Genomic DNA, 15,731 nt, shown 5'->3' with positions numbered 1-15,731 from the left:
TGGCCGGGAGTCTAGTTGCTAAACGAGTATCTTTGATAGAAACAGCAACTCTTAAAGGAGTTATTTTCCTTGAATACTGCTGCTGCTGCTCTATCCCCTTAATGTTCTATTAGGTGGCAGGCCATGAGGTGAACACAGCATGTGTTGTGCCAATGAGCAGTCAAATGTCTGCTTTCATCAAGTTTCCTCCTGGGTTGGGATTGCCAATCCCAATGGCATTGCTGAAGGGGCAGGTTGAGCGAAGACTCAGGAATAAGCAGAAACGACCAGAATAAGAGATGCTGGCTTCAGCTTATGCCTTTATGCAAAGAATTATGATGCATAAGCCGATGCTCGGTGAGGCAAAATGGTACATTTTAGCCCAGGACTTGTTGGAAAATAACAAGTTACATGCACTTGCTATTATTACCCTTGTAAAAAAAAACCCAGCAATTGGTATCAGGGAAGAGAAATATCACGAGTTGCAAATTGCCCTAAGTGACTGGGCGATTCATGTTGCTCTCCTTGCCTAAACGACACCTCAGCCTCAGCCTCTGTAAGGATGTCAAGAAATTGCTGCATTTGCCCCATAAAAACGATTGAAATTCTCCCATAAAGTTAGGACAGGTATTTCACAACTTAAGGATCTTTTTTAGTGAGTAGATTCATATTCCTGTAATGCCACTCCATTGCCTGTAATGTCAACCTCTCCGGCCCAGAAAGGGAACAACTGAAGCTGGAGAATCTCATTCCCACAGGTAGAAAATTGTTCCTAGAGATTTTTGAATTTAGAATTGTTCAATTTTATATTCTTATCTTTCCTTTCTGTCATATTTTTCTTTCTTAAGTCAATTCCCTTCCCTCTCTATTTCTCTTTCTGTACTTGATTTGATGCTAATTCATCCGATTCCCTTCCCGGACGTTCGTCTGTTTATTTCTCAATCCTTAAATTTCTTGGTTGAGGTGATGGACTGTTGGTCCTGCTGTTCACTGAAGTGCTTGTCACTGTACTGTTACCAACTCACACTCCCAGTGAGTTAGGGCACAAAACGTTACAACAGGGACTATATTTCAAAGGTACTTCATTGGCTGTAAAACATTTTGGAAGTCCCAGTTTCGGATCACAGCTCAAGGTGAATTTCCACCCATCTATTTTTTAATGTGTATTAGCTTTTTGCAATTGAACAAAGCTAAAAGAAAGACTTGCCTTTATATAGTGCCTGTCACATTCTCAGGATGCCCTGAAGCGCTTTAAAGCCAATTAAGTATTTTTGAGATGTAGTCACCGGGGTAATGTGGGAGGCGAGGCTGCCAAATCGTGCACAGCAAGATTCCACAACAACAATGTGATAATGGCCAGGTCGCGTGTTTTTGAGACGCTGATCGAGGGATCAATATTGACCAGGACCCTGGGAGAACTCTCCTGCTCTCCTTTTAAACAGTGACCAGGTATCAAGTCATACGAATAAGGAGCAGGAGTAGGCCATTTGGCCCCTCGAGCCTGCTCTGCCATTCAATAAGGCCATGATTGATCTGATTGTGGTCTCAACTCCACACTCCGCCTACCCCCAATAACCACCAAGGTAGCAGACAGGGCCTCGGTTTAATGTCTCATCGGGAAGATGGCAAAGCTGAGGCAAAAAAGATTTAATTTCGATAAAATGAAGCAAACCAACAAAGCGAGTAAATTTGGGTAGAAAAGTGTAGAATGAAAATTCTAAATGGAATGCACCTTCTCTAACTAAAAAGAGCCTAGCACTAAATATATCACAGCTATATCAGCTGGAATACTCATTGTGCAGTATTGGGCTGCAGAGGGAACAGAACCAGTACTGGACACACTGCATAAATTATTGATTCAGCCCTTTCGACAAGCAGGGTCAGATAGGGAAACAGCCATAAGATCCGGCACATTATTCAATCTGGTTTTAATTGGTCCCTTCTCTTCTCAAAGGGACGACTCTGCACGTGGGGGGAAGGGGGAGGGGGTGGGTGGGGGGGAGTTGTTGGGCTTTGAAGCATGTACATGGAATTTTAAATGCACATTTCTGTCATTCTTTTCCAGCCACAAGTGATTGTTTGGATTACTGCCCCTTCGTGTCAAACCGAGACATTAGTTCTTCTCCCCTGCTCGTGCCTTTGCCACATGCAACCGTGCTCTTTGACATGACCCATGAACCAATTACGATCTAAAATGAAGCAGAGCATAAAATAGGACTATACTTATTACAGTACGGTTATTAGAATTATTTGCTAATCGTTTCTGGAGGGGCGGTGGGGAGGGTTCTTATCAGGAATCTCTGGCTTGCAAGCCAGAAACTTTGAAAGGTAAATAAACCATTTGCTCAGCTTTAAGAATGTTAAGCCACAAGGGAATGAGAATGGCCACTCGGCCCATCAAAGGCCTGCGCTCCACAGCTCAGGTAGCTTGTGGTGCCTTTTGCCCGACCTTCTTAATCGCTTTAGGAAAGAAATCAGCAGAAGTGGTTCCTAAGCCACAATACCTGAGAAGCATTTACTCCCCCAAATCCGGTATTCAATTCTTGTCTATTAGCTGCGGCTCAGTTGGTAGCACTCGTAACTCTGAGTCAGAACATCCCACCCAGACACAAACTCTAAGCTGACTCTCACTACTGAGGGAGTGCTGCCATGTCAGAGGTGCTGTCCTTTGGATGAAATGTTAAACCGAGGTCCGGGGTGTTGCTTGCCGGAAGGTCCAGTCAATTGAGCTCAGAAGAGCCGGACCTGTGCACTTTCCCACCTTCCGAAATGCGTACCCAGCCCACGTGTGACTTTACCGGGCATTTTGTCTTTGCGCACAGGGGTCAGGTCCGTAGTGCATTTTGCAAGTCACGACGGAGTGCAGGAGGAATATGGGCGCAGAGGTGGGCCAGTTAGAAGATAGCAGCCCAGCTCCCAACATTGCTTCAGGGGCCCCGAAACCTCACCTCTCTCACTCTCCCCACCCACCCCCATGACACACCATGCCCCTCTGATTCCCACATGCCCCTCTGATTCCCCCACGCCCCTCTGATCCCCCCACTCCCCTCTGATCCTCCCCATGCCCATCTGATCCCCCCACACCCCTCTGATCCCCCATGCCCCCTCTGATCCACCCATTCCCCCTCTGATCCCCCAACTCCCCTCTGATCCCCCCATGCCCGCCTGATCCCCCTACATCCTCTCTGAACTCTCCATGCCCCTCTGATCTCCCTATTCCCCTCTGATCCCCCCACACTCCCCTCTGATCCCCATACCCCTCTGATTCCCCCACGCCCCCTCTGATCCCCCCAATGACCCCTCTGATTCCCCCATGCCCCCTCTGATCCCCCCACTCCCCCTCTGATCCCCCCACTCCCCCTCTGATCCCCCCACTCCCCCTCTGATCCCTCCATGCCCCTCTGATCCCTCCATGCCCCTCTGATCCCCCCACTCCCCCTCTGATCCCCCCACTCCCCCTCTGATCCCCCACTCCCCCTCTGATCCCCCCACTCCCCCTCTGATTCCCCCACTCCCCCTCTAATCTCCCCATGTCCCCTCTGACCCCCCATGACCCTCTGATCCCCCCACTCCCCTCTGATCCCCCCCACTCCCCATCTGATCCCCCCACACCCGCTCTGATCCACCCACTCCCCCTCTGATCCCCCCACACCCCTTCTGATCCCCCCACTCCCCCTCTGATCCCCCCACGCCCCCTCTGATCCCCCCACTCCTCCTCTGATCCCCCCACTCCTCCTCTGATCCCCCCACACCCCTCTGATCCCCCCACTCTCCCTCTGATCCCCCCACTCCCCCTCTGATCCACCCACTCTCCCTCTGATCCCCCCACTCACCCTCTGATCCCCCCACTCTCCCTCTGATCCCCCCCCTCTCCCTCTGATCCCCCCACTCCCCCTCTGATCCCCCCACTCCCCCTCTGATCCCCCCACTCCCCCTCTGATCCCCCCACTCTCCCTCTGATCCCCCCACTCCCCCTCTGATCCCCCCACTCCCCCTCTGATCCCCCCACTCCCCCTCTGATCCCCCCACTCCCCCTCTGATCCCTCCATGCCCCTCTGATTCCCCCACTCCCCCTCTGATCCCCCCACTCCCCCTCTGATCCCTCCATGCCCCTCTGATTCCCCCACTCCCCCTCTGATCTCCCTATTCCCCTCTGATCCCCCCACACCCCCCTCTGATCCCCATACGCCTCTGATTCCCCCACGCCCCCTCTGATCCCCCCAATGCCCCCTCTGATTCCCCCACGCCCCCTCTGATCCCCCCACTCCCCCTCTGATCCCCCCACTCCCCCTCTGATCCCCCCACTCCCCCTCTGATCCCTCCATGCCCCTCTGATCCCTCCATGCCCCTCTGATCCCCCCTATTCCCCTCTGATCCCCCCTATTCCCCTCTGATCTCCCCACTCCCCCTCTGATCCCCCCACTCCGCGTCTGATCCCCCCACTCCCCTCTGATCCCCCCACTCCCCTCTGATCCCACCACTCCCCCTCTGATCCTCCCATGCCCCTCTGATCCCCCCATGCCCCTCTGATCCCCCCACTCCCCATCTGATCCCCCCACACCCCCTCTGAGCCCCCCACTCCCCCTCTGATCCCCCCAATGCCCCCTCTGATCCCCCCACTCCCCCTCTAACCACCCCCCACTCCCCATCTGATCCCCCCACTCCCCCTCTGATCCCCCACTCCCCATCTGATCCCCCCACCCCCCCTCTGATCCCTCCACTCCCCCTCTGATCCCCCCACTCTCCCTCTGATCCCCCCACTCCCCCTCTAACCACCCCCCACTCCCCATCTGATCCCCCCACTCCCCCTCTGATCCCCCACTCCCCATCTGATCCCCCCATGCCCCCTCTGATCCCCCCACTCCCCCTCTGATCCCCCCACGCCCCCTCAGACCCCCCCACTCCCCCTCTGACCCCCCCACTCCCCCTCTGATCCCCCCACTCCCCTCTGATCCCCCCAATGCCCCCTCTGATCCCCCCACTCCCCCTCTGATCCCCCCATGTCCCCTCTGATCCCCCCACTCCCCATCTGAACCCCCCACACCCCCTCTGATCCCCCCACTCCCCCTCTGATCCCCCCAATGCCCCCTCTGATCCCCCACTCCCCCTCTAACCACCCCCCACTCCCCATCTGATCCCCCCACTCCCCCTCTGATCCCCCACTCCCCATCTGATCCCCCCACCCCCCCTCTGATCCCTCCACTCCCTCTCTGATCCCCCCATGCCCCCTCTGATCCCCCCACTCCCCCTCTGATCCCCCCACGCCCCCTCTGACCCCCCCACTCCCCCTCTGATCCTCCCACTCCCCTCTGATCCCCCCAATGCCCCCTCTGATCCCCCCACTCCCCCTCTGATCCCCCCATGTCCCCTCTGATCCCCCCCACCCCATCTGATCCCCCCACACCCCCTCTGATCCCCCCACTCCCCCTCTGATCCCCCCACACCCCCTCTGATCCCCCCACTCCTCCTCTGATCCCCCCACTCTCCCTCTGATCCCCCCACTCTCCCTCTGATCCCCCCACTCCCCCTCTGATCCCCCCACTCCCCCTCTGATCCCCCCACTCTCCCTCTGATCCCCCCACTCTCCCTCTGATCCCCCCACTCCCCCTCTGATCCCCCCACTCCCCCTCTGATCCCCCCACTCCCCCTCTGATCCCCCCACTCCCCCTCTGATCCCCCCATGCCCCTCTGATTCCCCCACTCCCCCTCTGATCCCCCCACCCACCCATCTGATCCCCCCCATGCCCCTCTGATTCCCCCACTCGCCCTCCGATCCCCCCACTCCCCCTCTGATCCCCCCATGCCCCTCTGATTCCTCCACGCCCCCTCTGATCCCCCCACGCCCCCTCTGACCACCCCTACTCCCCCTCTGATCCCTCCATGCCCCTCTGATCCCCCCACTCCCCCTCTGATCCCTCCATGCCCCTCTGATCCCCCTACTCCCCTCTGATCCCCCCACTCCCCTCTGATCACCCCACTCCCCTCTGATCCCTCCATGCCCCTCTGATCCCCCCACTCCCCCTCTGATCCCCCCACGCCCCCTCTGACTCCCCCTACTCCCCCTCTGATCCCTCCATGCCCCTCTGATCCCCCCACTCCCCCTCTGATCCCTCCATGCCCCTCTGATCCCCCTACTCCCCTCTGATCCCCCCACTCCCCTCTGATCACCCCACTCCCCTCTGATCCCTCCATGCCCCTCTGATCCCCCCACTCCCCCTCTGATCCCCCCACGCCCCCTCTGACTCCCCCCACTCCCCCTCTGATCCCTCCATGCCCCTCTGATCCCCCTACTCCCCTCTGATCCCCCCACTCCCCCTCTGATCCCCCCATGCCCCTCTGATTCCCCCACTCCCCCTCTGATCCCCCCACTCCCCCTCTGATCCCCCCATGCCCCTCTGATTCCCCCACTCCCCCCTCATATCCCCACTCCCCCTCTGATCCCCCCATGCCCCTCTGATCCCCCCACGCCCCCTCTGATCCCCCCACGCCCCCTCTGACAACCCCCACTCCCCCTCTGATCCCTCCATGCCCCTCTGATCCCCCCACTCCCCCTCTGATCCCCCTACGCCCCCTCTGACTCCCCCTACTCCCCCTCTGATCCCCCCACACCCCCTCTGACTCCCCCCACTCCCCCTCTGATCACTCCATGCCCCTCTGATCCCCCTACTCCCCTCTGATCCCCCCACTCCCCTCTGATCCCCCCACTCCCCTCTGATCACCCCACTCCCCTCTGATCCCTCCATGCCCCTCTGATCCCCCCACTCCCCCTCTGATCCCCCCATGCCCCCTCTGACTCCCCCCACTCCCCCTCTGATACCCCCACACCCCCTCTGACTCCCCCCACTCCCCCTCTGATCCCTGCATGCCCCTCTGATCCCCCTACTCCCCTCTGATCCCCCCACTCCCCTCTGATCCCCCACTTCCCTCTGATCCCCCCACTCCCCTCTGATCCCCCCACTCCACTCTGATCCCCCCACTCCACTCTGATCCCCCCACTCCACTCTGCTCCCCCCCTCCCCCTTTGATCCCCCATGCCCCTCTGATCCCCCATGCCCCTCTGATCCCTCATGCCTCCTCTTTGCCTCCCCAGATACCCATGCCACCTGTGTCCCCTCAGATCTCTCTTGCCATCCCATGCTCCCTCAGATACCATGTATCCTCCATAGCCACTCACCCAGAATCCACTATGGACATTCCTCAGGAGCCATGCAAAACAATGGGAATTCTTTTAAATGCAGTTGGTAAAAAAAACCTGTGACAATCTAATAAAACTCTCATTCAAACACACTGCCATTGATAGTGCAAAGAAAACTACTCCATTGAAAAAAGTTAATATTTTATGTGGTCACTAAGTTGTGTAAACAAACAGCCATGTACTCTGAAACCACAAAGGCAGAGTATGTTATTACAACCTCATAAAACTGTCAGTCATTCCCCTGAACAACAGTGCCAACAGACCATTAGCTTTTGGAACTCAGCTGAGCATTCATAATGGTCACAGTTATCAAAACATTAGCTTCCTAACTCCAAAGGCTGAAGTTGTAAGAACAGATGGTGCCTTCTGTATCTCAAAGCAGATTGCTGACCAATCAATACTGGGGAGCAGGTGCAGGGGAAGTTGTTTTTTCACAGTCAGAGCTTCTGTACATTTAAATCCCATTGCCAAATATGACAACAAGTGGGTTCGAACACATTTTTCCACATTTTTAAATGCATCAGGGAACTTTCTCCAATGGAAAATGTACTGCAATAAATGTCAACACTTACACAATGGTGCTCAATGTACTGGTTAACTTACCTTTGCGGACAGAATGCTATGATGAATTGCTGTATTAAAAACACATCTACATTACAGCACAGCATCTAATAGTGATATCTGAAGATATAAAAATCCTTTTACACACACCTTTCAGAAAATTGCCAACTTCTTAACAGACTTCCCCCATTGATCATGAACTCTCCAAGGACATTTGTTTCTTTTCTCAGAACTTCAAAAACCTGCACCAGCAAACGAAAGTGGTGTGTCGGAGGAAATACAATTTTTCTCACAATGGAGACCCCCAGCCTCAGGAGAGGTGCACGTGTGTTTTGAACCCCAGGCCTCTCGATCCACAAAAAGGCCACACAAAAATGGCATGGGTTATGGAAAATTGTTTTCCCAACCAAAAAATAAATAAGTTCAGCATTTTGCAACCCGATTTGCACCTTCATTGGGAGACGAAAATCCGGCCCTTAGTCCTTCACTCAAGGAGTCTCCAGAGCAATCATGGAGGGTTGGCAACTCCTTATTGTTAATCCTATTGATGTCACATCTGCTTAGTCTGAACTCGTAGGTTTGGGGAATGTATTCATGATTATCACTGTAAGTCAAGATGCCTTCGTTCTCAGACAATCACCTGTGGTATGTCTGCCCAAAGACAGTATGGAATGATGAGTCCTTGGAGGCCAAACTTGAAAAGTTTCCATTTGTCCGCACAGACAGACTGATTGCACATGTCACCACAACAGGAAGCACCTAACTTTAATTACCAGGAAAAGTAATCCATCATGGGGCAGGAAAACTAACAGATCACAGAGAACACTGATGACAAAGAGAAATCATTTTTTAGCGGTTAAGGGATGTGCAGGTTTCAAAAGACATTCAGTATGTGTAGTAATTGTAAGTTAAGCCTTTACTTAGTGTTATGGGGATCTTGTGACGTTACAGATGAATCAGCCCTAAGCGCGAGGAATCTTAGGAGCGGAGCTTATTAGCCTAGGTCTTGGAACAAGCATACAGCCCCATCAGGAGCCTGTAAATAAAGTTTACTGTTTTTTACAAGAAAATAGCCCTGCATTCCAAGTTTGTTACTGTACTCAAAAAGGTTAATTTGCTGTTTTACTTCAGCGATGTGTGCCAGTGGCAAAGCACTTGCTTGGCTGCTTTATTAAATTTATTGCAGTTCGCTGATGTTTGCGCTAGTTTACCTTGAATGCTTTCCCTTTTCCGGAGTCTGGAAATTGCACGTTGGCAAATCAAGAGGTTGAACTCGCACGGCTTTTCATTCTCAAATACTTGCTGTTATCTAAAAAGGAAGAATGTACTGGGTTATGAGAAGAAGGTGGGGGAATGGTGCGGGGTGAGTTGCTCATTCGGAGAGCTGGTGCAGACACGATGGGCCAAATGGCCTCCATCTGCACCATAACAATTCTATGATTCTGTGAATTTTGAATCAAAAGGTTGGAGTGTGGTAGATAGCAGGCAGCGTGTTCAAGACTACCAGTTCTCATCTGCAGGGAACAACTTAAATATAGCTTTTCTTGGCCTTTTGACATTTTGTTTGTGACAACACTGACAGCAAGCAAAATGTATCTGCATATTAATGAAGGGGTATATTAAAAGACTGACAGTACATGGGTGGGGAGAAAATACCAAGATGATAATTGGATGCATTACTGAAATCAAACAAGCACATCCGATTTAGAACCGGCTCTCCAAATGAGCAACTCACCCAGGACCATTTACCTGCCTTCTCTGTGTCCTGTGGATCATTCCCAGTGGAGCAATCCACTTGCTCAGGTGTGAACCTGGGGTGGACATTGGCGGTGGGGGGGGTGCACAATCACTCTCCCGAAATGGCAGAAAATGTCCCTGGCAAGCAAAGTGAGTCGCAAGGGGAGTAATCTTCATTTTTGAGAGTGGGGGATGATATTGGGGTGGCGGGGGGTGGGGGGGGTGAGAGGTGGGTGAGGGGTAGGTGGTATGGTGGAAAAAGGCCCAATCCCTTCACAATCTGGTGCTCAGAACTGGATGCAATATTCCAGCTGAGGCTGAACCAGTTTTCCATATAAGTTTAACTTAAGTTCCTTGCTCTTGTCCTCTGTGCCCCTATTGATAAAGCCTAGGATACTGAATGCTTTATTAACTGCTCTGTCAACCTGTCCTGCCACCTTCAACGATTTATGCAAATATACACCTAGGTCCTTCTCCTGTACCCCTTTTAGAACTGTGCCCTTTATTTTATATTGTCTCTCTGCATTCTTCCTACCAGAATGAATCACTTCACACTTCTCTGTACTAAACTTCATCTGTCACTTGTCTGTCCATTCCCGTTACCCAATTGGAATATGCTTGACTGTCATCCAAAAAGCCTTTTTTCCCCATGTTTTCAATATTTTTAAATCTGGTAAAGAGAAAATGACCAAAAAAACAATCTTTTTTGAATGTCCCTATGATATTTCTCCAGGGTTGCACACAGCAGTGTCCTGGAGATTGATCTTCAATTCCTTGGAGATTCCTGGCCAGCCCTGCAGGTTTGGAAAATGTATCACACAGAGTTGGGAAAGAAAAAATTGTTGCAGTGTGGAATGCCTTACCATGGGAAGTGATTAAGGTAGAGAGCAGTTTTAAGGGGAGATTTGATATATATTTGAAGTGGGGAGGGAGATAGGGGAAAAAGCAAAATACTGTGGATGCTGGAAATCTGAAGTAAACAGAAAACACTGTAAAAACTCAGCAGGCCTGACAGCATCTGTGGAGAGAGAAACAGGGTTAACGTTTCGAGTTCGTATAGGGGGTTATGGGGAGGGAGCAGGGCAGTGGGACTAGTTTTGACCAGCTCTTGCAAAGAGCTGCCATAAGCACAATATGCCTCCTCCTGCATTGTAAACGTCTTTGGCTCTACATTTCAGTGCCCATTTATTTCTTCACCAGGCTGCCTGTTTGCAAAGCATTTGTTTTTGTCAGCTGAAGCATCTAGGAAGTGTCTTCGTTTCAATTTCACTAATCGCTGTCTGACAGACACTACATAGGTAAGTGTGCTGATGCGTTTCAGCGTTTGGAGTCTGCGAAGAGTGAAGGTGATAGTTCAATCAGAACATCTTCCAGAGTGTTGCTTTCCTATTATCGAGCATGCATGACTTAGAAAGGAGCTCAGTCAATGAACAAAATAAGGGGGCAGGACTCTGGCAGGAAACATGGGAGAGACAACGAGATGTGCGGCCGCCTTCATCCCTGTTTGTTTCCATGTACATATTTCCATAAAGACCCCCAGCTCGTCAGTCTTCCTGTCCGTCCTTATCCCTGTCAGTGCTTCCATGCATAATTATAAGTGCATGGTGCCCCTGCTGGAACCCACAGCCCTTTCTGCAGCAATTTAAAAAGGAGTACAGTACAGGAACATTAGAGCCAGGTGAGGCCATTCAGCCCTTCAAGGCTCTTCTGCCAGTCAGTTAGATCAGGGCTAATTTTTATCTTAATTCCATCTACCCCACACTGGTTCCGTAACCCTTACCTAACACAAATCTATCAATCTCAGTTTGAAAATTTTCAATGGACACTCCAGCATCAACAGCTTTTTGGGGGAGAGGGTTCCGGATTCCCACTGCCCGTTGTGTGAAGGAGTGCTTCCTGACATCGTCCCGCAATGCCTATCTCTAACTTCAAAGTTCAGCCCTCTTGTTCCACACCAGAGGAAATAGTTTCTCTCTATCGACCCCATCAATTCCTTTAATCATGTCAAACACCCAAAGTTCCCACATCAAGACTTCAACACAAAAATCAAGGCTGACATTCCAGTGTAGCACTGAGGGAGTGCTGCCCTGTCAGAGGTGCGTCTTTTGGATGAGATATTAAACCGAGATCCTGCCTTCTCTTTCAGTTAGGTGTAAAAGATCCAATGACTATTTTGAAGAACAGCAGGGAGGTTATCACTGGTGTTAGGGCCAATATTTATCCCTCAGTCAACAGCACAAAAAGGCAGATTACCTGGTCATTTATCACATTGCTCTTTGTGGGAGCTTGCTGTGTGCAAATTGGCTGCCATATTTCCTACATTATAATATGACTACAAAAATATTTCATTGGCTGTAAAATACCTTGAGATGTACGGTGGTCATGAAAAGTGCTATATAAATGCAAGTCTTTCTTTCTTACTTTCGATCAGATTACCCCTTAATCTTCTATGTTTAAAGGTATAGCAAGCCATGCTCATAATTTAGCTCTTAAAGTCCCAGTATCATAGGATAGTGTCTAAGACACTGAACTCAAGGGAAGTATCTAGAGTGAAAACATAACTCATAATTGTTGCATATTTTATATACCCAAGAGTAATGCAGAGATGACACTAGTTTCTAAGTCTGCAACCGTTTATTTAAAGAGTTTTGAAATATATCTATAATCACAAATTATCTGCACTCATGCTCACAACTCAGCTTCTAGTAGCTTCTGTGATGTCTGTTTACTTTGCTCTGAGTCCACACCCATGCTTAACCAATCAAGCACAGTGAGTATTGATCGGTTATCAGACTCACATAATCAAACAGAACAGCTGAACAATTGAACACTATAATAACAGTAGAGCTCAAAGGCACCCAGGTAACCAGTTATGGGCCTTGAGTTCAACAATGTGAGATACCCACCCACACCTGATATGCCACAGTGCTTTAGCTGTGGTGGACCTTATTATTGACTAATAAGCTGCCAATGAGGGAGCAATAGAAATAGGGGATGCGCAAGGGACCAGGATTGGAGGAGTACAGAGATTTCAGAGGGTTGTGAAATGGGAGGAGTTTACAGAGATAGGGAGGGGTTGAAAACAAGGATTTTAAAATTGAGGTGTTGCCAGACCAGGAACTAGTGTAGGTCAGTGAGCACAGGGGTGACAAGTGTACCTGACTCAGTGCAAGTTAGGATATGGCCAGGAGAGTTTTGGAATAAGCTGAGCCTAGAGATGACTAAGATATGGAAGAGGATTTCAACAGCAGGTGAGTTGAGGTGGGGTAAGTGGAACGATATTACAGAGGTGGAAATAAACAGTCTTAGTGATGTTGCGGATGATGAGAACTGTGCACAATACTCAAAATGTGATGTAACGAAGATTCTACACCTTAACATGGCCTCCCTGCTCTTTAATTCTATATCTCGTGACATTAAACCCAGTGACTGGTTTGTTTATTTTCTGGCCTTATTAATACATGTCCCTATTTTTAACAACGTGTTAATCTGTAACCCCAGATCCCTTTCCTCCCCAGCCCCATTTAGACACTTATCCAATGCAGTGTGTGGCCTCCTTATCCTCCTACCAAAATATACTACTGCACAACATATTTATATCAAAGCAAAAAACTGCGGATGCTGGAAATCTAGAACAAAAACAAAAATACCTGGAAAAACTCAACAGGTCTGACAACATCTGCGGAGAGGAACACAGTTAATGTTTTGAGTCTGTATGACTCTTCAACAGAACTAAGGAAAAATAGAAAAGAGGTGAAATATAAGCTGGTTTAAGGGGGAGGGGTGGGACAGGTAGAGCTGGATAGAGGGCCAGTGATAGGTGGAGATTGCCAAAAGATGTCATAGACAAAAGGACAAAGAGGTGTTGACGGTGGTGATATTAGTTAAGAAATATGCTAATGGGGACATTAAGGGTAGAAAGCAGGGCGGGCAAGGTACAGATAGCCCTAGTGGGGGTGGGGGGTGATCAAAATAGGCTAAAAGGTAGAGATAAAACAACGGATGGAAATACATTTAAAAATAATGGAAATAGGTGGGAAAAGAAAAATCTATATAAATTATTGGAAAAAAAGGGGATTAGAAAGGGGGTGGGGATGGAGGAGAGAGTTCATGATCTAAAATTGTTAAACTCAGTATTCAGTCCGGAAGGCTGTAAAGTACCTAGTTGGAAGATGAGGTGCTGTTCCTCCAGTTTGATGTTGAGCTTCACTGGAACATTACAGCAGGCCAAGGATGGACATGTGGGCATGAGAGCAGGGTGGTGTGTTGAAATGGCAAGTGACAGGGAGGTCTGGGTCATGCTTGCGGACAGACCAGGCGGTCACCCAGTCTGCATTTGGTCTCTCCAATGTAGAGGAAACCGCTTTGGGAGCAGCGAATGCAGTAGACTAAATTGAGGGAAGTGCAAGTGAAATACTGCTTCACTTGAAAAGAGTGTTTGGGCCCTTGGACAGTGAGGAGGGGGGAAGTAAAGGGGCAGGTGTTGCACTTTCTGCGGTTGCATGGGAAGGTGCCGTGGGAGGGGGTTGAGGTGTAGGGGGTGATGGAGGAGTGGACCAGGGTGTCCCAGAGGGAATGATCCCGGCGGAATGCCGCCAGGGGTGGTGAAGGGAAGAAGTGTTTGGTGGTGGCATCATGCTGGAGTTGGCGGAAATGGCGGAGGATGATCCTTTGAATGCGGAGGCTGGTGGGGTGATAAGCGAGGACAAGGGGGACCCTTTCATAGTTCTTGGAGGGAGAGGAAGGTGTGAGGGCAGAGGCGCGGGAGATGGGCTGGACACGGTTGAGGGCCCTGTCAACCACTGTGGGTGGAAATCAAAACTCATTTGTCAATGTAACATCCATTCTGCAAGTTTATTGAAGCTTTCAAAAAAAAAGTGTGCCTCAGGGATCTGTGCTGGGACCATTGTTGTTTGTTGTCTATATCAATGATTTGGATGATAATGTGGTAAATTGGATCAGCAAGTTTGCTGATGACACTAAGATTGGAGGCGTTGTGGACAACGAGGAAGGCTTTCAAAGCTTGCGGGGGGATCTGGACCAACTGGAAAAATGGGCCAGAAAATGGCAGATGGAACTTAATGCGGAAAAGCATGAGGTGTTGCATTTTGGAAGGACAAACAAAGGTAGGACATACACAGTAAATGGTAGGGCACTGAGGAGTGCGGAGGAACAAAGGGATCTGGGAGTTCAGATACGTAATTCCCTGAAGGTGGCGTCATAGGTAGACAGGGTTGTAAAGAAAGTTTTTGGCATACTGGCCTTCATAAATCAAAGTATTGAGTATAGGAGTTGGGATGTTATGGTGAGGTTGTATAAGACATTGGTGAGGCCAACTTTGGAGTATTGTGTGCAGTTCTGGTCGCCTAACTACAGGAAGGATATTAGTATGATTGAGAGAGTGCAGAGAAGATTTACTAGGATGTTGCTGGGTCTTAAGGAGTTGAGTTACAGGGAAAGATTAAACAGGTTAGGACTTTATTCCTTGGAGCGTAGAAGAATGAGGGGAGATTTGATAGAAGTTTACAAAATTATGAGGCGTATAGACAGAGTAAATGCGAGTAGGCTCTTTCCACTTAGATTAGGAGAGATAAACACGAGACGACATGGCTTTAGGGTGAAAGGGGAAAGGTTTAGGGGGAACATTAAGGGGAACTTTTTCACTCAGACAGTGGTGAGAGTGTGGAACGAGCTACCATCTGACATGGTAAATGCGGGCTCACTCTTAAGTTTTAAGAATAAATTGGATAGATACATGGATGGGAGAGGTCTGGAGGGTTATGGACTAGGTGCAGGTCAATGGGACTAGCGGAATAATATTTCGGCACAGACTAGAAGGGCCGAATGGCCTGTTTTCTGTGCTGTAGTGTTCTATGGTTCTATGGTTCTTTCTCTATTTACACTGTATTGCTGAAGAGATGTGTTGCCGAAGGTTTCCATTTTGTACTCAGAAGTGATATACATTCATACATAGGGACCCGTTCTCTGAAAACAAAAGGAATATGTTCAAGCCTTGATCTTTTTTTGAATAAACCGGGAGCTTGGCGAGCCTATAGTCCCCCATTGCTTTCTCCATGCCAACGCCTCAGCCAATCAGAGTCGACTTGCCAACCAATCAGCACTTTTCTCTCGTAGCAAAATTGTTGTGATTGTTTGAAATTTGGCATTCTTGTGTTTGTCCTGATGAATACAAGTTGAAAAGATTCGGCAACTTGTCTCTCTTGTCAGCAAGATTCAAGTTCTGTACAACCAAGCTGAC

This window comes from Cetorhinus maximus, chromosome 2 (assembly GCF_964194155.1).
Source record: "Cetorhinus maximus chromosome 2, sCetMax3.hap1.1, whole genome shotgun sequence".
Classification (NCBI taxonomy): Eukaryota; Metazoa; Chordata; class Chondrichthyes; order Lamniformes; family Cetorhinidae; genus Cetorhinus; species Cetorhinus maximus.
The sequence above is the reverse complement of the archived record's forward strand: the minus strand, read 5'-3'. Positions refer to the sequence as shown.